We start from the raw sequence: 27,859 nt of genomic DNA, 5'->3' as shown, positions 1-27,859 counted from the left end.
ATTTGAAGCCAACTGTTGAGGCCTACTGCTTAGAAGAATATTTATTTCAAAATATCACTGCTCTACAACAATGCACCTAGTCACCCAAGAGCACTTATGTAAATCTACAAGGAGATGTATGTTGTTTTCATGCCTGTTAACTCAGCATTCATTCTGCAACCAATGACGCAAGGAGTAATTTTGACTTTTAAGTCTTATTATTTAAGAAATATATTTCATAAGTCTGTAGCTGCTATAGATAGTAATTTATCTGATGGATGTGGGCAAAGTCAATTGAAAGCCTTCTGAAAAGAATTCACCATTCTAGATGCCATTAAGAACATTTGTGATTCATTGGAGGACATCAAAATACTAACATGAACAGGAGTTTAGAAGAAGTTGATTCCAACCCTCATGGATAACTTTAGGGGTGAGTTCAAGACTGCAGTGGAGAAAGTAGCTACAGATTTGATGGAAATAGCAAGAGAACTAGAATTAAAAATGGAGCCTGATGATATGACTGAATTACTACAATTCCAGGATGCACCATTAGTGGATGAGGAGTAGCTTCTTATGAATGAACAAAGAAAGTGGTTTCTTGAGATAGGATTTACTCCTGGTGAAGATGCTGTGAACATTGTTCAGATGATAACAAAGGATTTAGAATATTCCATAAACTTAGTTGATAAAGTAGTGTAGGGTTTGAGAGGATTGACTTCAGATTTGAAAGAAGCTCTACTGTGGGTAAGATGCTGTCAAACAACATTGTATGCTACAGAAAAATCTGTTGTCTTAAGAGACCATTGATGTGACAAACTTCATTTTTGTCTTATTTTTTAAGTTGCCACAGCCACCTCAGCCTTCAGCAGCTACCACCCTGATCAGTCAGCAGCCATCAGTAATGAGGCAAGACCTTTCATCAGCAAAAAGATTACAACTTACTGAAGCCTCAGATGGTTGTCAGTATTTTTTTTAGCAATAAAGTATTTTTTAATCAAGATGTGTACATTGACATTGTTTTCTTTTCAGACAGAATGCTCTTCCACAGTTAATAGACTGCAGTATAGTGTCAACAACTTTTATATTCACTGTGAATCACTGGAGTGATTCACTTTATTGTAATGTTTGCTTTATTGTGATATTCACTGTATTGTTGTGGTCTGGAATTGAACCCACAAAATCTCCAGAGTATGCCTGTATATACAGAATCTTAACAGGAAGTATTCTAAATACTTTTCAAGTGCTAGCTTACTTGTTCCTTATAACAACCTGATGAGTTTGTTTTATGGTTATGTCTATTTTCCAAAGACACAGGGACATTGAGTACCTTATCCAAGGTCACCCACTAGTAAGTGATAGAATCTGGGCTTCAATTCGTTTAGTCTGGCACTGGAGCCTGCACTCTTTAAATCACCATAGTAGTCTTTCTGCTTCAATAATAAGTGGGCTTTTTTTGTATGTGTGTTGAGGGGTGACCTGTGACTTTTCTTGCTTCTTTCCTGATTTCTATATGTCTTAAAACCACTATATTTCATTCATCTGTTCATTCAACAGATATTTATTGAGTATCCATTATGTGGTGCTGAGGGCTAGCAGTATCCTGGTGGACCCTTATGTTACAGTCTAGGTGCCCAGCAGTCATTGACTGTTGTAACTTAATGTCTAGCAGGGAAGACAGGCATAATAAAGGGAAACTCACGGGGGAGGGGGGCAGGGACAGGGGAGCCAGGGTGCAAATAACTCTCTGAAACTAGGACCTGAGAGGTGTAAAAGATTTAGCCAGGTTGGGAAGAGGGTGTGAGGAGAAGAGGGTGGTATTCCAGTTAGGGGGAGTAGCCAAGTGCGAAGATCAGCGATCAGAAGCTGTGAAAAGAGTTCAGGGAACTGAAAGAGGTTCACTGTGGCTGAAGCACTCAGTGTTCCGAATTAGGAGTGGGGATGGTGAAGGGTGTAAATAGTATTCAGGTGTTTTAAGATCAGGCAGAAGGGTCAAATAACTGATTAACTTTACACTTTCATCAGTTGGATATATTTATTGTAATTTCTAGGATAATGAAAGCCTAAAAGCAGTGTATAGCATCTAAACTTGAGCGTATGTGGAGGGAGAGAGGGAAAAATAAAAACAAAACTAAATAAAAAAGAGGCAAGAAAGGAGAGAAGGATAAAATAGATGAGATGAATAGCACAAATAAGATGGTAGATGTAAACCCTAATGTATTTGTAATTATATTAAATGTGTATGTTCTAAATGTACCAATTAAAAGATAAAAGATTGTCAGACTGATAAAACCCAACCAACCAACCAACCAACCAACGAACCAACCAACCAACCCAACTAGGTGCTACTTTCACTTGACAGAGAGGGAATACCTCCAGGAGATGAGAAATGACAAGAGGTGACCATAAGATAAGCTACCTCCATCTCCTTCCCTGTCTGTCTACCCTGGAAGCCACCACATTCTTAGGAAAGCCACTGGACTTCCCACTCTAAGTGCAGCGGAGGTGGTCCTGGGAGGTTAGCACTGTCTGGGTTACTCAGGTCTGGCTTTCTTACCCGCTTGTGAGGAACTTTTTGGCAGAGGGGGAGTCTCACTCACATACCTCGTGCCTTCCATAGTGTTTGGCAGGCAGTAGGTCTTTAAGTAGCATTTATCATGTGTGTACATTTGATTTCCATATGAGATTGTAAACTCTTTGCAGGGCAGAGAACCTGTTACACCTTTGAGTTTTCCATAATATCTGCTAAAACATAGATCAGTGTATAATTGCTAAAACATAGATCAGTGTATAATGAGTGATTCTTATTTAATTCTGTCAAGATTAAATCTGATTTCTGTAGAAGGATACTGTTCCACCTTTCAATGATTTGGAGGTTTGTTTCCACAGCAGAGAAGAAATAAAAACCACTTTCTGCAATAAAGACCTGATAACCTACTTTTTCTTAAGTAGATTTTACAGTAGTAGAGTATATTCTTTTATTTCTTCTTTTCTTTCTTTTAGTTGTAGCAAGAATTTCTATTAAACTCCTCTCATTGGGCCAGAGACTCTTGTGGTGTTAGTGAAAAACTTGTCCCTTACGTAACACCCTGTCTACACTTGTGAGTTCATTGGCCAGTCACTGGCCTCAACTCTGAGCTCTAACAAGAAGAATATATTCATTTTTATTTTAAAGAGCATGATTTATTTAATATAAAAATAAATGCTTCACTCATGTATAAGCTGTAAGGAGATATTAGTAGTAAAATAATAAAAATATTTTCCTTGGAAGAACTGTGGGCAGACCATATCAAAACAGCAATTTCTGGTTTTGGAATGAAAGATATTATTGATTCTATTAATCCAAATGCCAACAGTTCTCTGGTTGAGTAAGAATGTGCTGCCTAAGAGAAAACTCACTTGGCATCGTGTAAGAGCTGCTCATTATGAATAGAAAGAAATTACATAATCCAAAGTAAAAGCAAGTCATTCTGCTTTTAATTACGGTGTATAAAAATTAAAACATCGGCCGAGGGTCTAGTTGGATATACTTCTTGGCAACAGAAATTTTGGAAGCCTGCAATGAAAAATACAACAAAGATGGCTATGTGCTGGCCGCCCCCCAGTGTCCTGGTGGTTTCTCGTTTAGTGACTGTATTCAGTTATTGTGAAATCACAGAATTTTAAAGCAGGAAAAAGACCTCAGAAGTCTCTTCTTACCCATTCATCCTCCAGATGAGAAAATAAGCCCACAGTGGTGAAGGGATTATAGTGAGGTCATATAGCGAACTCCAGAAGGAACACAGGCATTTGGACTCCTGACTGGCTTTCTTTGAGACTGAACTGTTTCACTGCTGCCTGGAAGCTCTTCTGTGGTTGTGGCTTCTTGCTGGCCTTAGTGTAGTGATAAGGGGGTGGGAATGAGGGTAGAGGGTAGGAGAGAGGAAGGGAGAGAGGTTGAAAGAGAGAATGAGTCATTGTCATTGAGAGGGATTGAGAGACAGAGAAGATGATAAAGAAAGACGTATGTCTGCTTTGCTGCTTCTCAGAAGTGGTACCAATAAAGCAGTGCTCTGAAGCAGTGTCTGATGCGTCAGTGAGCTGCGGAGCCTGGCAGTGGTTGAGGTGTGGGAACATTCTATACCTGCCACTGGCTCCTCCTCATTCCTGCGCTGTAAACCCCATGTTGGGGTTACTGTGTCTGTGTTTATTGCCTCTAGTCCAGTCCAACCGTAGGTGTAGCCATCTCAGGTTATGGAGAGATGTTAAGGAGAGAAGGGGCAAATTGAAATGTGTGTGTTTTAGAATTTGTTAATTTTCAGATTTTTTGAATCTTAGCAAAAGGATTTCCTGAGTATAACCTCACGTTTCCCTTTCTACTTCCAAATCTGAACAAAATCCTGTGACCTTCCTTGCTTACTCAGAGCTGAACATAGTAAGAGAAGTCATCATGCAAACTGATTTTCTGGAAGTATTTTGAATGTTTTAGTTATTCTTTCCCAGTTCACTCAGAGTCCGTTATGGATTTGCTGCTGTGAAAAAGGTGTTGAAACCCAGCGTGTGGACGTGCAGTGTTGCTTTTAGCCTTGCAGGCAGTGCCCTCTGGACTTTTCAGCAAACTTCAGCTCTGAGCTGTGTTACCTGCTTTGGCTCCTATTGCATTTACCTGGGGCCAGATTCTGGCTTTCATATCCCTCCCTAAAGTCAGGTGGGAGCCTGGCCCAATGGAGAATGGCAGTCTTAGGTACTGATGATCAATTGCTGTTTTCCTTGCTAGCGTCATGATATCGAACGTATAGGTTCTCAGTAAATCACGTATTGTTTACTTGTTTTTGCTCAAAAGTCCATCTCTGGTTACATCATTGGAAGCCTCTCAGTTTAACCTCTTCCTTTGTGACTTCTATGCTTGGAAATAAATTACGACAGTTAAAATCTTATTGCATAAGTAACGTGTGTTGATTTTAGGAAAATCAGAAAATAGGGATAAGTAAAAAGAAGAAAATATAAATAATTTATAATCCATCTCCCAGAGAGACCACTGGTAATATTTTAGTGCATGTCTAAATTTTTAATGTACACTTATTTACATAACATTAAATATATTTTAATAAAAATGACTTTGGGCTGTATGTACTGTTTTTTACTAACATTTCTCATATGACGTGTTCTATACATCTCTCATATCAGAATACAATTTTGTATTTTCAAAAGACAAATCTCTCTATCTTTTTAAATACAGATAAGTATAAAGAAAATAAAAAGGCCCATTATCTCTCAGTCCATTTGACATGTTAAAATGATTAGTAATAAAGCAAATAACATTAGTTGGCTGCTGACTGTATGCCAGGGGGACTGTTTTATCTGTTAGCTCCTTTAATCCCCACAAAAGCCATCAGAAGTAGTTGCTATTATTAATCCTGTTTTACAGATGAGGATACTGAGGCTAAGTGTTTAAGATAATTCCCAAAGCCATACAGCTAGTAGGAAATGAGCTCAGATAGTCTGGCTCAAGAACCCAATTTTTTTTTTTTTTTTTTTTTTTGAGATAGGGTGTTGCTCTGTTGCCCAGGCTAGAGTGCAGTGGGGCAGTCTCAGCTCACTGCAACCTCCGCCTTCTGTGTTCAAGCGATTCTCCTGCCTCAGCCTCCCAAGTAGCTGGGATTGCAGGCATGTACCAGCACACCTGGCTAATTTTTGTATTTTTAGTAGAAATGGGGTTTCACCATGTTGGCCAGCCTGGTCTCCAACTCCTGACCTCAGATGATCCACCCACCATTTCTTAACCACACTCATACCGTTAGACTTTAAAAACAAAGTCAAACAATAGTCTTTCTCTATTTTTAAAAAAATCTTTCTCTATCAGCATGTACAGAACTACCTCATTCTCTATAACAGCCACATATACGTCCTTTGTATACTTTGGTTTAACTGTCCCCTTAACTATTGATGGACAATTTGATTGTTTTCAGATATTTGCAATTACAAGCAATGCGGCAATATTCTCATACTAATGGTACTGTTTATTGAGTGATAAAATCAGCTACTATGGATAAATGCATAGAACAGTGCCTGCTACATAGTACGATCTGTGATTTATATTATTATTAGTAATACTGTGTGCCATGCACTATGCTTGAATTCTCAGAATATCCCTATGAGGTAGATTATTGTTATTATCCCTGTTTTACCTTTGAAGACATTAAGACATAACGAGGTTAAATAGTTCTTGTGTCATGTAGTAAGTGAAATCTGTGATTTGGACCCTTTTGGAACTTGACTACTGCTAACTACATATGCCCAGCTTCAAGGGGGTCAGAGATGGAGAAAACCTTGGTATTGGTAAACATTAGTAATGTCCACGTATACTCCTACCATAAGGGTATGAAATTGCCTGTGTCACCATACCTTTCTAGTCCTGGGTATCACAGATGCTACAATTTTTAATTAGTGGAAAATAGTATTTCAATGTAATTTGTGATTTATTTAATAATAAGGTTATACAATGTATGTTTATTGGGCATTTGTATTTCTTTTTTTGTAAACTGTCTTCGTGGTTTTATTGAATAGTTTTATTTTTAATAATTTTTATAAGCTCTCTGTAAAATAAAGAAATTAGATTTTGAATTCTCCTATGCATTGCAAATGTCTTCCTAGTATAAGCATTTTAATGACTGTATTTTACATTTTATGGTGATATTATAGTTTATGTGAATGGTGGGACTTTTGTTGCTTCTAGTTTTTCATTACAATGCTGTCAAGAACATCCATTTATTATTTTCTCTGGAAATTTCTTAGAAGTGTAAATGGTGGATGGAAGGGAATATACATTTTTAAGGCATTGATTCGTATTTTCTGTCTCTCTAGAAGAATGATAAAAGTAGGTTGACCATCAGGGTATGTCAGGGTGCCTATTTCTCAATAACCAATGATATTACATAATATTATTTTTAAAACTCTTGGCCAATGTGTATTTTTTTTATTATGAATTAACATTGAGACATTTTCCTTATGTTTATTTGCAGTTAGTATTTCTTCCTTTGTGAATTGCCTGTTCATGCCTTAAGAAGGATTTTGACTATATGTGCAATTTTTAAAATTTTATAAAATCAGTTATCTAACAGTGGAATGAACCTTCCCAACACTGATGGTATTAGAGCAAAAGATACTGGAACTGTTGCAGGAAAGGAATGAATGTTTATTAATATACTATCATAAGTCAACCTTTATACTTGTTATCTCTTTTACTCTTTCTATTTTAATCTTATAGATAAAGAATGAGGGACTTGGGTAAGCCAAGTGACTTATCTATAGTTCCATAGTTGTAAATGGCAGAAATCGGCTACAAACCCTCGTCTGCGTGACTTTTAGCATATTCCTTCCATCCCACCAGTTATAGCCTTCTACTCCTGAGCCATACAGAATCACATCAGTAGTAAGTTAGCTGGCTGAAGCCTATGGTACATATTGGCAAAAAGAAAAAAAAAATTTCAGAAAATGTTTATCTGGAATTATTCTGTGCATTTCAGAAACTTGGTGTTCTTTTATTTTTATTTTTCTGCAACTATTTTATTAAGTACCCTGATATATTAGGGACGTAGAAAACGGGGGGACTAGGCAGAGACCTTTTCCTTAATAGCTCTGAGCTTTTGCTCTTCCCCACCCTTCCAACCCTTGTCCCTTTTGAAAGCTTTGCTTCCCACCTGCCACCCAGCAGGCCTCAGCACTGCAGGGAGTGAAACCTCTGCCAGCCTCTTGTCCTTTCCTCACTGTTGTGTTTCTTTTCATACTCTGGTACTTAGAATGTTGCTTTTTCTATTTCTCCAATGCCATGGCAACAGTGCGTGGTAACTGCTTCCCTTCTGGTCAAGGAAAAAGATTTTGTATTTTTTTTTCCCTTTGACCTGTTTGTAATTAGCACTGCGGTCCACCCTTTCCTCCAGTGAAAAGCAAGGAAATACCAGGCTGTAGTCAAGACTGCAGGACCTGCTGGATGTATAGCTAGCAGGTCTTCTGTGCTCCTTTGCAGCAGTTTAAACCCAAGCCCAGCCTGATCATTGATTCTGAAACAGCACTCAACGCTCCACCCCTGTTCCTCTGCCCCTTCACTGTTTTTTTTTTTTTTTTGACTTGATGTGTTACATTGGAGGCTGGTTCCTTCAGTCTCCCTCCACTAGAATGTAGGGTCCAGGGGAGTGGGGTTTCCTTTTGCTTGTTGCTCTGTGTGTTCCCTGGGACTAGCGTGTAGTGGGGCTCCCTAAGTTCTTGCCGAATGGCACAGGATTTGGTAGTGGAAAGCCTGATTTCATTTCATAGAATTTGCTCTCCTTGCGTCTTTTTCTCTCTTAAAGGCAGTGTGTGGGTTATGTGCGGCCCCCCCTGGGAAATGTGGTCAGTTTCAGAGGATTTTGAAGTCTATCAGATCCCAGGGCCTGAGCCAAGTCAGATCCTAGTTGGAGTGCATTGTAATTGACATAAAAGATTTGCATTTGAAATAACTCAGAGGTTGGTTTGAATCCTGTTCCCCACATGTTTTTAGTCACTGTCTGAGTTTGAGGAAGGCTTTTTGAGCCTTTTTCTTTATCTGTAACATGGGCATAATAATGCCTACCTTGGCTTGAAGTGAAGATTAACTCTGACAATCTATGGAGAGAACTGGTACATAGAAAAATAAATGATGGTGGTAATATGGTTATTAGTATTTTCATTTTCTTCTGTGTGATTTTCTATTGGTAAATGGAGTTATTTTATCATTTGTATTGTAGGCTACTCAATGGTTAAAAGCTAGATTGGGTGGCTTTGGAGTGTGATGGTCTGGGATCCTGTCCTGCTACTTAACAGCAATGTGACACTGTGCAAGAGCAGGCCTCCATTTGTAAAGAACAGTAAATGGTCATAATAGCAGTATCGACCTCAGAATGGACAGAAAGATTTGATCAGCACAAAGTTTGGTTCATAGTAAGTCCTTAGTAACTCATATTCTATAGTTTAATAATAACAGCAGAGTGAAAGAAGCTTAAACTTCATCTAGTCCAACTCTAATACTCCCACTTCATGTCTAATTCTGCCATCTAGAGCGATAGAGATCCAATTGGTATCCTTTTCAGATATGGCCTTTCATATACTTAGGATTGAGTCCTGTTATGAACTGACTTGTATCTCCCTAAAATTCACATGTTCAAGTCCTAACCCATAGTGTGCTGACTGTATTTGGAGGTAGGGCATTTGAGGAAGTAGTTAAGGTTAAATGGGGTCATAAGGATGGGCCCCTAATCCAGTAGGACTGGTGTTCTTCCAAGAAGAGGAAGAGACACCAGAGTGTATACACACAGGAAAGACCATCTGAGGACAAGAGCAAGAAGGTGGCTGTCTCCAAGCTAGTAAGAGGGCCACCACCAGAATCCAACCCAGATGGCACCATGCTCTTGGACTTGGTCCAGCCTTCAGAACTTTGAGAAAAATGTCTGTTGCTTAAGCCACTCAGTCTGCTGTCTTGTTATAGCAGCCTAAGCAGACAAATCTAGATCCCTTTTCTTTTCTTATGTCATCATCCCCATCTTGAGGGGGTTTTCAGTTGCCTCTTCATCATTGTCACCCTTGTCTCAATACTTTCACGTGTCAGTGTTCTTTTCAAAATGGGAAACCTGGAGATGAACTCAGAACCCCCAGATGGTCCGAGCATTTTGGGTGCCGGACACTGCCCTTACAGTGGAATCGCAGATTGTGTGAGGTAGTCCATCGAATAAACCCCCAAGACTCAGGTCTACATTATCCTATATTGGGTCTATTATTTTTGTCCAAATTCGAAGTTTTGTCTTGTTAATTTCAGCTTTTATTTGTTTCAGACTCTAGAAAATCATTTTTTAAAAACCTCGTTGGACAGGACCTTTGAAGGGTGGCCCAGCCAGCCTACCTACTTGCCCAGTGATGCTTTCCATGCTGTGTGTCTTAGTTCGAGCTGCTGTAGTAAATTATCATACACAGCATAGCTTAAACAACAAACATTTGTGTCTCACAGTCCTGGAGGCTGGAAGTTTCAGATTAGAATCCTTGGTGAGTGTCCTCTTTCTGGTTTACATGTGTCCTTACATGGTGTAAATAGAGCTACCTAGTTTTCTGGCCTATTTTTATGAAGGCACTGATCCCATTGATGAGGGCTCCACCCTTATGACCTAATTACCTTATAAAGACCCTACCTCCAGATACCATCATACTGGGATTAGGGTTTTAATATATGAATTTCGGGGGAACACATTCAGCACATTGCTCACTTCCTAGCAGTGGCTGCCTCCATTGGTGGAGGTACTGTTTTGTTGTGAAACTTGTTCCGGGGTTGGATTCCTTCAAATGTTCCCAGGAATTAACTATGTTGAGTCAAAATCTGACCCTGTGATAACTGCTGCTCTTTGATCACATCTGTCTGTTTGTTATTCCTGCACCTGGCAGTCTCTTACAGACTCCCTGCTCCCCTCCTGTTACCTGTTCTGAACATTATAACAGCGTTGTATTTAGTATCATTGCAGAAAATCAATTCCATTTGCTTTTCACAAGTGGAAATTAGACAAATGGATCTGGAAGTACATAAATAAAGTAGGAGCCTAATTGACAGAAGGACACTCTATTTGGTTTGTTTTAATGAATAGCTTTCATCAGATCATACTCTATGAAAATAGATTGAGGAAATAGGCTATTCATTCCTTATTATTTGAATTAGTAAGAGTCATACCTTTCTTTTCTGTTTAGGATGATAGGCATTAAATCTTCATCTGACTCTTTATAGTATTTTGTTTATTTTTATTTTTTTTGACAGTCTTGCTGTGTTGTCCAGGCTGGTGTGCTGTGGCGTGATCTTGGCTCACTGCAACCTCTGCCTCCCAGGCTCAAGCGATTCTCCTACCTCAGCCTCCTGAGTAGCTGGGATTATAGGCACCCGCCACCATGCCCAGCTAATTTTTATATTTTTAGTAGAGGCGGGGTTTCACTGTGTTGGCCAGGCCGATCTTGAACTCCTGACCTCAAGTGATCCACCTGCCTTGGCCTCCCAAAGTGCTGAGATTACAGGTGTGAGCCACTGCACCTGGCCTGTTTATAGTATTTTAGAACAGGAAGGGACCCTCCGAATCCTATTTTCCACATCCCTCCATGGCAGAATTATCTTTTTATGTGCCAGGTCCCCTTCCTTTTTGAGGGACTCAAAGGCAGATGTGAGGCGGGACTCAAACTCCTTGTGCTGAAGCCAGGGGGCTGCAGCCTCATTCCCCCACCTCTGGCCATCAGATTGGGCCTGTGATCTGAGCACAATCAACCCCACCCATTCTGGTATTTTCTCAGGAGAGTGGTTCTGTTTGTGAAGACTCTTGGGGCCAGCTAGGCCAGTTGATGGGGTATTGTCCTCATGACAGTATTCAGGGTCCAGAGCCCAGGCGCATGGGAGGGGACTGTCCACTGAGGGGAGGCCGTGGTGGCTGCAGTGACTCGGTCAGCCTGTGGTGTGGCAGGACCTTGGCTGAGCTTTGCCCTGCTTGTTCCCGCCTGAGCCTGGGTGTCCGGCCCTGCCAGAGACAGGGAGCTTCCCCAAACCTTGCCAGTAAACACACACCTTTTCTACCTAAACTAACTTGAGTCCATTTTGTTTTTAACTTGTAATCTACGTAGGAAGGTCCTTATTTGACTGTTTTAAACTTGTGGCCTAGGATTCTGGGGTTTATTCATTCCTGCCTAAGCACATGTGAAGTCTGCATGGTCTCATTAAGGAATGCATTCCCTGGGGTGGATAATTGCTATTTATGTGGCAGTTAGGAATTTTTTTGTCTTTTTTTTTTTTTTTTTGAGACAGAGTCTCGCTCTGTTACTTAGGGTGGAGTGCAGTGGAGTGATCTCGGCTCACTGTAACCTCTGCCTCCTGGGTTCTAGTGATTCTCCTGTCTCAGCCTCCCAAGTAGTTGGGACTACAGCCTCCCAAGTAGTTGGTACTACAGGTGCACACCGCCACACCCAGCTAATTTCTGTATTTTTGGTAGAGACAGGGTTTCACCATGTTGGTCAGGCTGGTCTCGAAGTCCTAACCTCATATGTTCCTCCCACCTCCACCTCCCAAAGTGCTGGGATTATAGGCATGAACCACCGCATCCAGACCTCTCATCTTTAACTGATTGATTTTCAGAGGACAATTCTAGGAAAGACTAAATGTTTTCACCTTTTCAAAACAGGTGCTGTTAAGAGAAGGAAGATGGATGGGGAGCATGCCAGGATGTTGGCATTTAGGACATGGGAAGTTGTATAAAGGTGAAACTATGTCTGATTGTCTGGTAGAAAAATTACAGTCTAATTAGAAATGCTGAAGTTTTTCCAGACCTTTAGGGAATTCATCGAATTGCAAATAAAAGAAAATAAGGAATGTTGGTTTGCCGGTGATTAGATATATTGGGGGAAATGAGGTTGTTTCTTTTCTTTTCTTTTCTTTTCTTTTTTTTTGAGGCAGAGTCTTGCTCTGTCGCCCAGGCTGGAGTGCAGTGGTGCGATCTCGGCTCACTGCAAGCTCCGCCTCCCGGGTTCATCCCATTCTCCTGCCTCAGCCTCCTGAGTAGCTGGGACTACAGATGCCCGCCATCACGCCCGGCTAATTTTTTGTATTTTTAGTAGAGATGGGGTTTCACCGTGTTAGCCAGGATGGTCTCGATCTCCTGACCTCGTGATCCGCCCACTTCGGCCTCCCAAAGTGCTGGGATTACAGGTGTGAGCCACCACGCCTGGCTGAGGTTGTTTCCTGTTTTTCCTTTTACCTAGCGTTTCTTTCTTTCTTCAAAAAACTAGATAGTGTTTATTAATTTTACTGTGCAAGCAGGAATATAGATAAACTTTTAAAATTCTTAAAGCTATAGGTATTTTGCGCACTGTTTTAAAAAATCCCTTGTGGGGAGATTTTTTTTTAAAAATATTTATATGGAGAACATGTATCTGTTGTGTCTACAGACCCATAATGATGGAACTATCATTTCCTCCTGAATATTTGCTCCTCGTCACTATAATTTTTGGACTTTGAAAGATCCTTGGGTTTACTTTAACTTACAGGTATGTTTACAGGAATTCAGGTCTGTGGAGTAAGATAGCCAAGGCTAATAGTTATGAAACATCCCATATAGTAATTTGAATATTGAATTTACCTAAAGATGAACATTCAAAAGATCAAGGGCATTTCATTAATGTAGTCTTAAATTATTTTGCTAAACAAAGAAGGTATATGACCTCTCTTTAGAAATGGCCAGTAATAAAAAGTTGTTGGTATAACATAATTTTTTTAACAAGGACTAAAACATGCATACATTGTCTGTCATTACAGAGTCCCCTGTCACCCAGAAATTTTCTGGTTATTAACACAAATTTATGGTGTACCATGGATTTCTATGCAATTAAACGTGAAGCTAATATTATAGTCATTTTATTGCTGGCTGCTGTTGCATCGAAATTTAGATGTCTTATTTTCAGGTTTGAATTAAGACAATGTGCTTTGTAGGACACTTTAACAGTCAACGAATATTTGTGGGAGAGGGATTTTTAAGAGAATGTATGGTTATGATGTGACTGCTTCGCACTTTACAGCTGTTACTAAAGTAGATTCCAGTAAGGTAAGTCATTCTGGAAGGCATTTCTGAATATTACCTCCTTCCCCTCAAGAAATGTTTATTAAGTTAATATGTTTTATGTTGTAATTTAAAGATTTAAAAGAATATTTTCCTTTTCATAGTAGACACTTTGGAAGGCTATGTACTTATTTCTGTGATGTTATAATAACTCAATACATGCTACTAAATCTTTTTTCTTTGGAATTGTCTTCATATCCCCCACTGCATTTTAAAAACATATCCCCAGTGGTGTTGGGCCTTTATATTTTTGTGGGTGGAGTTGTTTTTTTTTTTTTTTTGGAGACATTTTTTTTTGCTCTGTCACGCAGGCTGCAGTGCAGTGGCGCGATCTCGGCTCACTGCAACGTCCATCTCCCGGGTTCAAGCGATTCTTCTGCCTCAGCCTCCTGAGTAGCTGGGATTACAGGCGTGCCACCACCATGCCCAGCTAATTTTTTGTATTTTTAGTAGAGACGGGGTTTCACCATGTTGGTCAGGCTGGTCTCAAACTCCTGACCTCTTGATCTGCCTGCCTCGGTCTCCCAAAGTGCTGGGATTACAGGCGTGAGCCACCGCATCTGGCCCAGGCCACAACATTTTAAAGTGTGCTCTGCAAGCTAGGTGACAGCAAGCTGGGAAATAGTTTTTCCTTAGTCTTGAGATGTCTATAAAGAAGCGTGCATCGTGTGATGTGAAAACTGGCGTCGAAGGTTCTTTCAGAATAGGAATTCCAAATGATTTGCTCAGGATTCCTTGAAATAACGTGTGTGGTTTTCTAAGGTGACCATTTGAACGAGGGCAATTGATTTAGATATACACATTCTGCTTTTAAAATAAAGTTTAAAGTCTTCTTTTAAAGTTTATGGTCTCCTGTAAACTTTGCCTCAGTGTCAGAGAATCCTGATGAGTCAGAATTGGACTTGCAGGGAGGTTTTCTGAGTTGGAGAATCTCAGATGTTGGGTAGAAACATAAGGTTTTCTTAATTGAAGCCAGTGGCTGCCCTGAAGTGGTGCACAGTTTTGTGTGCGTGTGCAGAATTTCCTTCTCTGGCAATTTCAGGAACTATAGAAATGTGGACATAAATTTCTGTTTATAAATCTGGAGCCACCGTGAGGAGCTTGAGATGAATGTCTGCTGTGGTCAGAGTGCTCAGTGAGTTCCTCAAAGCAGTTACCAGTCTGGTTTTGGTGGTTTAGGTTTGGATCTTTTGCTAGCCTTTTGTGGAACTTGGATATTGGAAGCAATTCTCCTCGCAGCTCCCAGGAATATGTGAATGGGCCCTCGATACCCAATTCTAATTCTGAGCACTTGGAAAAAGTCTGTGTTGGGAGAAGCCTGTATCTTCCATCACCTGATTTTCCTGATAACCCGTGTGTATCTTTCACATGCCTCCATTTCTGGTTACCAACTTTATCATGTGACTCTTTTGGCAGCTAGTAGATATTTTTAGTAAATATAAAGGAATTCCTCCTACCAACATCTGAGGTCATTTGCCTTTCCTTGATTTTCTAATTTTCTGGTTGAAATAGTAAAGAGAACCCTACCCTGATGGTCAAAGGTTCTAAGATGTTTTGTGGACCAGCTCATAAAGGCCTTCAGCAGGGCAAGTCTGGTATCTGCTGGGCTTTCTGGAAATAGTTAAGTGAGTCAATAGGTAGCTTTGATGTTGTCAGGTTTAATATGGAAATAGCATTTTACTACTAGTAATCTTAAGATTTTTTAATAGAAAATCCTGGCCAGGCGCGGTGGCTCACGCCTGTAATCCCAGCACTTTGGGAGTGGATCACCTTAGATCGGGAGTTTGAGACCAGCCTGACCAGCATGGAGAAGCCCCGTCTCTACTAAAAATACAAAATTAGCCGGGCATGGTGGTGCACACCTGTAATCCCAGCTATTTGGGAGGCCGAAGCGGGAGAATCACTTGAACCTGGGAGGCAGGGGTTGCCGTGAGCCAAGATGATGCCATTGCACTCCAGCCTGGGCAACGAGAGTGAAACTCCGTCTCAAAAAAAAAAAAAAAAAGAAAAAAAAAGAAAAAAGAAAATCCTAAGTGGGATTCCATGCTGATAGGTCTTACAGCCCACGTGAAAAGAAAGCCAAGTAAAAGCTTTTATGGCAGGATATGTTCCTGTCTGCCTGGGATGGTTTGGACCAGGCAAGCAGATTGGAATTGTTTTTCCTCTTAAGTTGCTTTGTTCTGTTTTTGGACATGTTTTCCCTGAACTACACCTAATAGCAAAGTGCACCTAACATCCCTTCTCCCCCTACCCAAGCCTTGCTTGTGATATCTCCTAAAGCAGCATGCTTTTAGGTATCATTTATTTTAAGACTAATTTGAAAATTTTATGCCAATTTTGCATTTCATTTAAAAATATATTTAAATATCAAAATCAGATTTTAAATGACCATCTATTCAAACTGAGCCCCAAGAAGATGTGCCCGTTGGTCCGGAAACGTTGCGTCCTCCTGGGGCACACTGGTTTGTGACCCTGGGGATCTGAGGAGTCCCCTGTTTGAGAAGAACAGTTGTAGGGCATAACTGGAAGCCAGGAGGTCTAGGGAAGTATTTTTTAAAATGACTCTATTTGTGTTTTTTTTTTTTTTTTTTTTTTTTAAGACAGTCTCTCTCTGTTGCCCAGGCCGGAGTTCAGTGGTGCAATCTTAGCTCACTGCAACCTCCACCTCCCAGGTTCAAGTAATTCTCCTACCTCAGCCTTGCGAGTAGTTGGGGTTACAGGCGTGCACCACCACACCCAGCTAATTTTTGTATTTTTAGTAGAGATGGGGATTTCGCAGTGTTGGCCAGGCTGTTCTTGAACTGCTGACCTCAAGTGATTCACCTGCCTCGGCCTCCCAGAGTGCTGGAATTATAGGCCTGAGCCACCGCACCTGGCCTGAAAAATGACTCTGTTTGACAGCCTAGTATAGGTGTGGAAACTCTGTGAGAAGTGGAATGGCAGTCCACCTGGAATGTATGTGGTATACAGCTGCTTAATTAAGAAATCCGTCTTAGTGAGCAGCATTTTCTTTAAAATAGCCTGGTATAGTCAACTCTTTACTGAGATTCAATTCGACTGTTTTCTCTGACTGAGTGCTAGCTGTAATCCTGGGAAAAGTTATACAGCACATTGGTGATTTGTTTTTTCCATCTTATATGGGAGATTAAAATATTTGTTGCCTACTCCCCTCATCAGGTGTTGTGAGGATTAACGAGATCATTTTAGTAATGTGCCTTAGACTCACAAGAGGAAATGGTCACGGAAAACCCCAAACCCCGGGTGTTATATCACCAGGAGCTTAACTCAGGCCTGGCATTTACGCTGCTGTTATGTGTCCATTTATTTTGTTCACGTGTTGCTTTTCGCATTACAATTCTGTATTAAGCTTCAGATCCATCTCATGGGTGTGAAAATATCCACGTGTCAAAATCAAGAGTGGGCCTGTTGGCTTCACATGTTTTCACTTGCCATCCATCTCCAGAATCTTGCAAGCTTGACCTACAGCTTGTTGGATTGGACACTTTTTATGTACACCACTTACTGCATTTTGCAGCTTCGAGTCTATCTGTGGGGACTCAGCTTTTTCAATAACTCTAGGCTGTAATTTTTGAGAGCATTGTTTAAACCTTGTGCTCTACTTGAGTAGTAAATGGTCATCGTGGCAACCGGGCGTGGGTCCTCTCTCACTAGCGTGTGCGATGCTTGCTGTCACTGTCACCCCCGCCGAACGGGGTAATGGGATGAGAGAACAAGGCCTTACCAGCACAGCCTGTGAATGGCTCAATAGAGGGGACGCTGGTTCCTCAAGCTCGCAACCTATTCCCTTGATTTCAGCTGGAGGAACTTCTCCTGGGCCTTGGCATGATGTGCTCATACATCTTTAGGTAGCCAAAACCTGACATATAACTGAGTATGAAAGTCAGTTGCCAGCATCTTCAGAAGGACATTATTTCTGAATGACCAATGAATGAGGTTATTGTCATAGAAAACAGCAAAGTTTAAAATAATGTTGCTATTTGGGATGGCAGAATTGGTGGGGGAGGAAATGAGATGGGAGAAATATAATTTTAAACTGTAAAAATTCCAGTGAAGTATAATGCTTAATTGTTAGCATATTCTAAGCAATGAGTTAGCCGCATTTAAAAATAGCTTTTTAACATGAATGAACCTTTTTATGAGCCGAGATTCAGTGAAGAATAAGTTGGTCATGCAAATGGTGTTTTAATAGTTTGTATTAAATATTTTAGGGCTGGGATTTAAACAAATAACATTTTAGAGCTGTAAAAGCAAAAAGTCTGACCTGAAGGCCACACAAATAATTATAGTTCCTGAAATATAGCCCTGTGAACAAATCTATGCCACCTTGTTTATAATCTACTTCCTTTGAGTTTCAAAATAAGTAAAAGGGTGGCTTGGATGTAAAATGGAGGCCACTGGCTTTGAGCGAGTTGAGAGCAGTGGTAGACACAGGATCTTTTGTGCCTCTCTGGGGAAAATTAGGCAGTTCGGAACCACTCAGGACATTGCAGCAGCTTTGGAGATCAAGGAAGGCCTCTCCATAAAGAAGTCAAGAGTAGCTGGTTGTTCATGAGAGCACACTTTAAGGAGATAATCATTGCCTCTCTTGTGAATTGGTTCTGAGGCAACACAATCTTTGAAGTAAAAAAAAAATGCTCCAGGTTTTAAGGAGTAAAGCATTAGTTTTGTGCAAAAAAGGTCATTAAGGTTATTAGTTTTGTGTAACAAGAGTTATTAATGGCCAGGCAATGTAGCCCACACCTGTAATCCCAGCACTTTGGGAGGCCTAGGTGGGAGGATCACTCGAGCCCATGAGTTTGAGAGCAGTTTGGGCAACATAGTGAGACTCCACCTCTACAAAAAAAAGTTAAAACAATTATCCAGGCATGGTGGCACATGTAGTCCCAGCTACTGGGATGGCTGAGGTGGGAGGTCACATGAGTCTGGGAACTCCAGGGTGCATTGAGCCATGATCACACCATTGTACTCTAGACTTGGTTACAGAGCAACACTCTCAAAAACAAAAACAAACAAACAAAAAAACCCCGAGTTATTCATTAGATTTAGAGAATGGTGTTTCTTGTAACTCTTACTTTAATTGAGGTATTTTGCCTATAAATATAGGCAAGTATATGTAGAAACTATGCATGTGTGTGCTGTCTTCTTACTAAGACATTATTTCTTCTCTTCGTGAAGAAAGCCTGCCTACTGGGGCTAAATTACCTGAAACAAACACCATCATTCACAGAGAGACAGTAAGTAAGCAAGATAAGCATAGAATACGTAGGGTAAATGACCCATCTGATCTGTTTGGGCAAGCATTATACCTCTCACTCTTTTCAATGACATATTTGCTTCATGTTTCGATAATGTGGTGTCTATATTTTAACTATGAACAAAGTCTTAAAATATTGCTATTTCATTAAATTTGGAGTACTGTTAATAAATTATTTATACCTGAAACATTGCTGTTGGCCATTCATTCTCTCCCCCCATTTCTTATTTTCTCCCAGCTAGCGTTGTATAGCAGAAATTCTTGTGCAAGACAAATGTAAGGAACTAATCAGTGATTCTAATTTTTAAACACTGTGATGGTCTCTGCTTACCCCTCTGAATCGTTTTGAGAGAAGAAAATTGGATTTGTCTTGTTGATGCTTTGCAATTTAGTTGGCGAGTCGTGTATGTATAAAATAAGAAAAAAAGAGAAAATGCTCAGATTCTTGAGTGGGAATCCATAGTCCACAGAAACCTGAGAGGCTCTGGTATTTGCATGAGAAAAGTTTTGAAGGAAATTTTTAGTTTAGAAACACAAATTCAGGAGGTCAAATTCTGTGGTTTTTAGTAAATGGAAATATATATGGTGATATGGTTTGGCTCTGTGACCCCACCCAAATCTCATCTTGAATTGTACGCCCATAATTCCCATGTGTTGTAGGAGGGACCTGGTGGGAGATCATTGAATCATGGGGGCGGTTCCCCCATACTGTTGTCATGGTAGTGCATAAGTCTCACAAGACCTGATGGTTTTATCAGGGGTTTCCACTTTTGCATCTTCCTCATTTTCTCTTGCCGCTGCCATGTAAGAAGTGCCTTTCGCCTCCCACCTTGATTCTGAGACCTCCCCAGCCATGTGGAACTTTAAGTCCAATTAAACCTCTTTTTATCCCCAGTCTCAGGTATGTCTTTATCAGCAGCGTGAAAATGGACTAATACATATGTTGTGTAGGCTGAAAGAACTCTTCCAAGGACCATGGCATATCTTGGTTCCACCAATGGCCTGACGTGACCTTTAACCTTTCTGTGTCTCCTTATCTGCAAGATAGGAGTGACAAGAGAACCTAGATCTTCAGGTGGTTGTAAAGATTAGTGTGGCAAGATAAAGTTCTTAGCCCAGTGCCTGGCTCATAGTATATAGTCATGCATGACTTTCTTTTTTTAAGAAAAAAGATTTAGAACAACAAAAGCTCTCTAGGCAGAGTTAATTCTTCACAGTGGGAGGAGGTATTTAAACTTCTGGGCAGGATGCTGTGGAGGGAATTAGAGCTTGATAGTGAATTGGAATAACTCTAACCCCTTCTCAACCTAACACTGATCTTTTTACTTTGTAAAAGAAGACATTTCACTGGAGATGCATTAGCAATATAGTTTGCCATTTTTTTTCCAAAATATTATCTCCTCCTCCCACCAAAAATACCTTTTGCTGTGTGTGTGTGTTGTGATATATTCTCAACTTTAATGAAAGCCAAAGATTTCTAAGTTTTTTAATGTTGAGGAAATTTTTAAAGGCAATTCGTGGTATTTACAACAAGCTATTAAATTTATTTCATCAATTATTTTCCTTTTCTTCTCTGTTGATAACTTCAGTCTACAACAAGATTTTAAGAATTGCAATGGACCTATCTTTCTTTTTTTTTTGGAGATGGAGTCTCGCTCTTGTCACCCATGCTGTAGTGCAGTGGCACCATCTTGGCTCACTGCAACCTCCGCCTCCCAGATTCGAGAGATTCTCCTGCCTCAGCCTCCCAAGTAGCTGGGATTACAGGTGCCCGCCACCACGCCCAGCTAATTTTTGTATTTTTAGTTGAGATGGGATTTTACCATGTTGGCCAGGCTGGTCACAAACACCTGACCTCAAGTGATCCACATGCTTCGGTCTCCCAAAGTGCTGGGATTCATTATTTTTAAATATAAAATTTTTGCAAAGTGAAAGCCGATGTCATAGATTTTACATGGTTTTCGCAGGAAAGCAAGCCACCAGTTAGTGATGTCCTTGATGGGCTGGAGGGAGTGAGTGCTGTGTAGTGGAGGAAGCACACACACTTTTGGCCAGGATTTAGGAATAGTTTTGTTAGGCGGTATATCTGATTTATCATGTTCTTGACTCAGGACAAATAAAATATCTTTATGGTAATTTTAAATACCTCTTTAGAGGAATATTTATATCTACAAATACCTTCTGCATTTATTTATTTGAGGCAGAGTCTCGCTCTGTCACCCAGGCTGGAGTGCAGTAGCATGATCTCGGCTCGCTGCAACCTCCGCTTCCTGGGTTGAAGCAATTCTGCCTGCCTCAGCCTCCCGAGTAGCTGGGATTACAAGCATGTGCCACCATGCCCAGCTAATTTTTCTATTTTTTTAGTAGAGATGGGGTTTCATCATGTTGGCCAGGCTGGTCTTGAACTCCTGACCTTAGATGATCCGCCCGCCTTGGCCTCCCAAAGTGCTGGGATTATAGGCGTGAGCCACCGTGCCCAGCCTGCATATATTTATTTTTATGGCTCTTCTGTTATTTTTGTCCTCCTTGTCTTAAGTAGCTTGACTAGTAACCTTCTTTGTGTACTATATTGCTGTGTCATTGTGTTAGTAACTGTGGACTCCTAAGTATTGAGTTGTCAAAGTAAAAAAGAGTGTTGTTTCCACCATCACTTTATTAACAATGATTCTGTTTAGAGTTCTTCAGATTTAGCTAAAATTTCTCTCTTACTGAATGTCTCTGTTTTTCAGTATAGTAGTAAACTGTCTAGTTGCACTTTTTCTTTCACCACTAGTCTTTTTGTTTGTTTGTTTGTTTGTTTGGAGACAGGGTCTCACTCTGTCACCCAGGCTGGAGGGCAGTGACTCTGTTACTCACGGCTCACTGCAGCATCGACCTCCCTGGGTTCATGTAGATCCTCCCACCTCAGCCTCCTGAGTAGCTGGGAATACAGGTGCTCAGTGCCACACCAGCCTAGTTTTTGTATTTTTTTGTAGAGATGGAGTTTTACCATGTTGCCCAGGCTGATCTCAAACTCCTGTGCTCAAGTGATCTGCCCCCTTGGCCTCTTAAAGTGCTGGGATTACCGATATTAGCCACTGTGCCCAGCCTGTCTTTAAGAGTATGATTACCCCCTCAGAATTAAATAAATAAATAAATAAATGGCCATTTTCCTCCTTCTAGAAGCCTCATTTTCAGCTCTTTAAATTGTCTTCGTTATTCTTTTCAGTTAGGATCTAATTGGGATCTGTTGGTTATACATAGAAAGTATAAAAATGACTTACTACTTCCCATCTTTAACAGCCCTGTTGTGTGAACAATGTCACTAAGCAGCAGTTTACTGTCAGCTGGTGATCTGTTGTGACCCTTAGTACATTTATACATTTCCTAATTTCTTTTCTTGATTTGTTTTTATTCAGTTTTTTGTTGGACAGCTTTCTATTATTTTATGGTTTCTGCTTTATTCCTCTGATATTGAGAACCCTTTTCTAAATCACATCTAAATAACAGTTTTCTTTATTGCCATTTCTCTTGTCTTGTGTCTGTGTCTTGTATTCTAATCAGACATGCCATCGATTACTAATCTTCAGAAGACACTTCTTTGATCATGCATTCTCTTTCTTAAGATTCCTTCTTACCTATTAAAGACCACACTCTGCATTCTGACATTCATAATTTTTCAAAATTCATATAGTTGAGCATCGTCTTTGTTCTGAGCATGCATCTAAATGATGAAAATTCAGAGAGCTAGACAGGGACTCGGTTTTTCTTGATAGAGAAACTGCCATCAGTATATGAGACATTATTGTAGATGTTGAATCAAAACAGGGCCCAGGCATTAGGTTCCATGGGAATTCCAAGGAATCGATAATGGGTAATTTTTCTGGGGATGGAATGATTTTTCAGGTTGGGGTGGGACTTGTACTGTGCCTTGAAAACAAGGATTGAATATTAGCGAAGGAGCTGAGATTTCCCTGGCCTCATGTTTCCAGCCTGAGGGACCACAATGGGAAGAAGAGTGGCTTATCTGATTGGTGAATTTGTAAGAAGGAGATCCTCAGCTCAGCACTGCAGGGCCTCTCTGTTCAGAGCTGGTTCTGTACTACAGCCTTTTCTGCCTTGTGTTAACAGACCTGGCCTTGCTGGCGTGGCTTGAGTTTGTCTAGCTGTGCCAGTGACTGGCTGGGGAGGTCTGGCTAATTCTTGTCACTGATCTTTAGCCATTTTCCCTAGTCAGCTTTTATCAGTAATAAAAGTAATGTCTTGATTCCCAGTTCTCTTAGTGGAATGTGAGTGTGGGCAGAAAGGCAAGGTGGGTGGAGTCGTAAGGCATTAAATACCGAGGACATGAACACCAAGGAGATGAGCACCATTGCTTAGTGTCGTGAGCAATGAGAAAGTTGGAATAGGAGACTGGAGTCAGATGTGCAGAGCTAGAGTGTGAGCTTTATTTTGTAGGCTGAGGACCCACTGAAGGTTTTAAAATGCTGTAAAGTGTACAGCGGGTTATTTTTGTAGTATGAATCCAGTAGTGCTGGAGAATGGATTCCCCAGGGCTTTTTCAGTTGGAATTCATGGATCTTCTGGCTTTGGATGTTCGGAAGGGAGATGGATATGAAACACCCTGAAATGATATGTAAGATATATTAAAGGGATCGTCTTTCAGAAAGGGATTAAGAACCTCCACTTAAGCTGGACGTGGTGGCTCACGCCCGTAATCCCAGCACTTTGGGAGGCCGAGTCGGGCGGGTCACTTGAGGTCAGGAGTTCGAGACCAGCCTGGCCAACATGGTGAAATGCCGTCTCTACTAAAAATACAAAAACTAGCTGAGCGTGATGATGTGTGCCTGTAGTCTCAGATACTTGGGAGGCTGAGGCAGAAGAATCACTTGAACCCAAGAGGTGCAGGTTGCAGTGAGCCAAGATCACACCATTGCACTCCACCCTGGGCAACAGAACAAGACTCCATCTCAAAAGAAAAAAAAAAAATACCACTTAACTCCTCTGTATCCTGTTTGTGTATAGGACTTATTGGAACAAAATTTCACCATTAAGTATGATGTTTATTCTGGATTTTTTAAAATAGTGCTTTAAGCAGATTTGTAGAAGTTCTTTGTATACCTAGTTTGCTAAGGTTATTTTTAAAATAATAAATTGACATTCACATTTATTGCATATAATTTTCTGCATGTATTCTGCTAACCATATGGGTTTTTCTTTTTCATCTATCAGTGTGGTAAATTATATTGATTGAGTTCTAAAATTAAAACAGCTCGGCATTCTTAGGATAAAGCCAAGTTGGTCATGATAGATTATCTTTTTGATGTTGAATTAACTTTGCTAATATCTTGTTTAAGATTGTTGCATTTAATCTTGCTAGGTTGACCTGCATTTTTCATTATAAATGTTTTCTGTAATTCCTTGAGTGCTCAGAAAGAATCTATGCCCTGGGAACCCAAAAGTAAATAAATAGATATTCCCCAAAAAGAAAGTAAACAAAAAAGGGAAATAGTAATACATGTGTATGATAAATAAATAAAACAAAAGGGCAGGAGCTATAAAACAAAGGCCTTTCTCTAACCTCAGAAACCCAGTTCCCCTAAGACAATCTCTGTTACCAGAGGATAGCTTGTGTGTTTGTGTGCATACATAATTATGTAGATGATACATTATATGCATACATTATTATATATGTAACTATATCTTGGAGGTAGTTTCAGTGTAGCACACAAGGTTTTTCTCATTCTTTTTTAATATCTACCTTATATTTTATTATATTTTTGTATATTAGCCAGGACCTTGATGACATTTAAGTTCTCATATTTTGCTGAAATGAACATCATTGTACCTTCCTCTTTGGTATGTGTCTGTGGAATAAATTATTAAGAGTTGAGTTGCTGGATAAAAGGGCATATGCGTTTCAAATTGTGGTAGCAATAGCTTAATTATCTTCAAAAAAGGTTATACCTCCTTACACTCTAACAGTGTATGAGCGTGCTGTGGCAAATATCTGAAGTGTTCTGGCCAAGACTCATTTCCCACAGCCCAGGTCATTTGAAGTCTCAAGTCATGCTAGCTGCACCACACTTCACCCCACCCACAAGTGCATTCATTATTAACTTGGTGATCTCATGAGCTTTGGCAAGCAGTGGCTTCCTGCTAGAGAGCCTCATAAGAACCTCGGAAACTGCTGTGTTCTAGATGAGCAGGATCTGAGAGGATGTTGGCAAAATGCCCAGACATAAGGTATTGAGGCCGTTCTGTCTACCTTATTCCTGAGTCTTTTTTTTACAGCCCTCCCTGTCTAGGCCGTAATGGAATAGGTGAAACAATTGTAGCAAATGCTGGCCATCTTCTGTCAGCATTCCAATGCTAATAATGACTGGAGGGAACAGAGATGGATGAGAAGATGTGGAATTAGCTGTTGGGCCCGTGGATTCTATCTAGGGTGTTCTTATCTTTCACTGTTTGCCTGAGTTGAAGTCATTGCTCACATTGTACAGTCACTGTTGTTTCCTGTGTGGTTGTTTACTCTTTTTTTTTTTTTTTGAGACGGAGTCTTGTTCTGTTACCAGGCTGGAGTGCAGTGACGTGATCTCCGCTCACCATAACCTCCGCCTCCCTGGTTCAAGTGATTCTCCTGCCTCAGCCTCCCGAGTAGCTGGGACTACAGGCGCGCACCACCATGCCCAGCTAATTTTTGTATTTTTGGTAGAGATGGGGTTTCACTATGTTGGCCAGGATGGTCTCAATCTCTTTGACCTTGTGATCCGCCCACCTTGGCCTCCCAGAGTGTTGGAATTACAGGTGAAAGCCACCATGCCCAGCCGATTGTTTACTCTTTAATCCAGGTGTGTTGAGGTGATAGATGCCCCAAGAATTGGCAGTCACTGCTTACTGAATAAGTGTTAAGATTTCATCTTGGGAGAGGAGAAGTGATGGGGGCATGTAACTCTTGGTTATCCCTATGTTATTTTTATAAACAGGGTCCCCAACTGGAGTCCTGGTTGCCACCAGAAACAGTGAGAAAGCAACACCCAGGAGCCTTGGGGTGTGGCCTCAGCTGATTAGGTCAGAGGAGATTAGGGGTAGGGAGGCCAGGAAAAGCCAAACCATGGATCCTTTGTTAATCGTCCCTTCTGTTATTAACAATCATTTTTAAGCTAGAGAGGGATACATGTAAAGCACTGAAACTTTGCTAAAATAGCCTCAAGTTTGTGTGCTATATTAACCAAAACTGAGAAAATATTAAAGTGACGAAAACAAAACAAAATAAGTGGTCCTCTAAGCAAGACTCAGTTGGTAATGTATATAAAGATTTTTATTAATCTGATTCTTTTAAGGTGATTAGGTCTCCCTTGCTCAGAAAGCTTCATCACACCCCTTTCCTTAAATTGACTACCAACTAAATATACTCTAAACTCTTGAGCCTGACATTGGAAACTTTTTAGAGAGAATCTGCCTCTCCAGTGTAATCATCTACTTTCTTAGGATTTGCAGTGAAGTTCATGGACCAGCAGCATCACCATCACCTGGGATCTTGTTAGAAATGCAGACTGTCAGGCCCCACCCCAGAACTGCTGGATCAGAACCAGAGTTTTAGCAGGATCCCAGTGTTGTGCATGCCCACCCCAGTTTGAGAAGCCCTGATCTCTTATACTTCATTCTTCTCAGCCTTCGTTCATGTGATACAATCTGCTGAACGGGCCTAGCTCTCATTTTCTAAGCATGTTTTGCACTTCTCCAGCGATCTGCCTTTCCTTAAATCATACAGCTTCCTCAGAAAAGTCTTTTTCTTTCAGCGTCCTTCTTCCTTCCATTCATTCAGTTGATTAGGGGTCTAAAATATAGGCCGGGCATGGTGGCTCACTCCTGTAATCCCAGCACTTTGGGAGGCTGAGGCAGGTGGATCACCCGAGGTCAGGGGTTCGAGACTAGCCTGGCCAACATGGTGAAACTCGTTGTCTACTGAAAATACAAAAATTAGCCGAGGCAGTGTCATGTGCCTGTAGTCCTAGCAACTTGGGATGCTGAGGCTGGAGAATCACTTGAACCCGGGAGGCGGAGGTTGAAGTGAGCCAAGATCGCACCACTACACTCCAGCCTGGGCAACAGAACGAGACTCTGTCTTAAAAATAAAATAAATAAATAAATAAATAAAATATGCTAAGAACGATGATTTGGCTTGAGATTCAGACATGACTGAAAACACAGTCCCTGTCCACTCCTGGGACAGCCTCTCTGGAGGACAGCTCAGCAACGTGTATCAAGAGTATTGAATATGCATTTCCTTTGATCTCAATGTTGTCTCCTCTAGGAGATTTTCATAAATGAATAATCAGAAAAGAATGTAAAGAAATGTGTAGAAGGTTGATTGTTGCAACACTATAATAGTAAAAAATTGATAAATGAATAATTGTTATGCATAAACTTTTATATAGTCAAGAAAGTAATATATATGTAACCAAAATGAAAATATATCAACATTAACAATTATATTATTAAAATAGACAAAGACAGGCCCTGTGGTGTGCTTATAGTCCCAGCTACTCAGGAGGCTGAGGAGGGAGGATCCCTTGAGTCCTGGAGTTCAAGGCTGCAGTGAGCTATGATCGTGCCACTGCTTTCCAGCCTGGGTTACAGAGTGAGACCCTGTCTCTAAAAACACAAAAGAGACATCATGTATATCAGGTATCTAGTGTGGTGCTGCCCCTTCAGATAGATTCCAGAATGAAGGAGATGCCGGGAGCATCTTCTTCAGCCTACCCACACCTGGAGCAGAGCCACAGTTGGCCCTCAAGCAGCCACAACATCTGAGCAAGAAATAAACCTTCACTTTAAGCCACTAACATTTGAAGGTGATTTGCTACTGCCACAACTAATCTAGTGAAAGCTGACTAGCACATTGCGTACTCTGTTTATTTGACTCCCTCGTTGTCTGCCTGCACCTTGATGTTATCTATTTTTTTGGTGTCTGTCCATCCTAACGTGACGTCACTTACAAAGTTGATGC

General features: G+C 40.6%; 1 protein-coding gene and 1 non-coding gene across 17 annotated transcripts in view; one reads left to right on the top strand and one right to left on the bottom strand.

Moving 5' to 3' along the window:
* Positions 1–27,859, top strand: part of PSD3 (pleckstrin and Sec7 domain containing 3) — a 728,752-nt gene that overhangs the window by 275,758 nt on the left and 425,135 nt on the right. The window lies entirely within an intron of this gene.
* Positions 2,978–3,131, bottom strand: LOC112204275 (small nucleolar RNA SNORA62/SNORA6 family). Its single transcript, XR_002937847.1, has one exon. It is a non-coding gene; the product is annotated as a small nucleolar RNA SNORA62/SNORA6 family (small nucleolar RNA).

This window comes from Pan troglodytes, chromosome 7 (assembly GCF_028858775.2).
Source record: "Pan troglodytes isolate AG18354 chromosome 7, NHGRI_mPanTro3-v2.0_pri, whole genome shotgun sequence".
Taxonomy (NCBI): domain Eukaryota; kingdom Metazoa; phylum Chordata; class Mammalia; order Primates; family Hominidae; genus Pan; species Pan troglodytes.
Note: the sequence above shows the minus strand (reverse complement) of the source record. Positions and strands in the feature narration are given on the sequence as shown.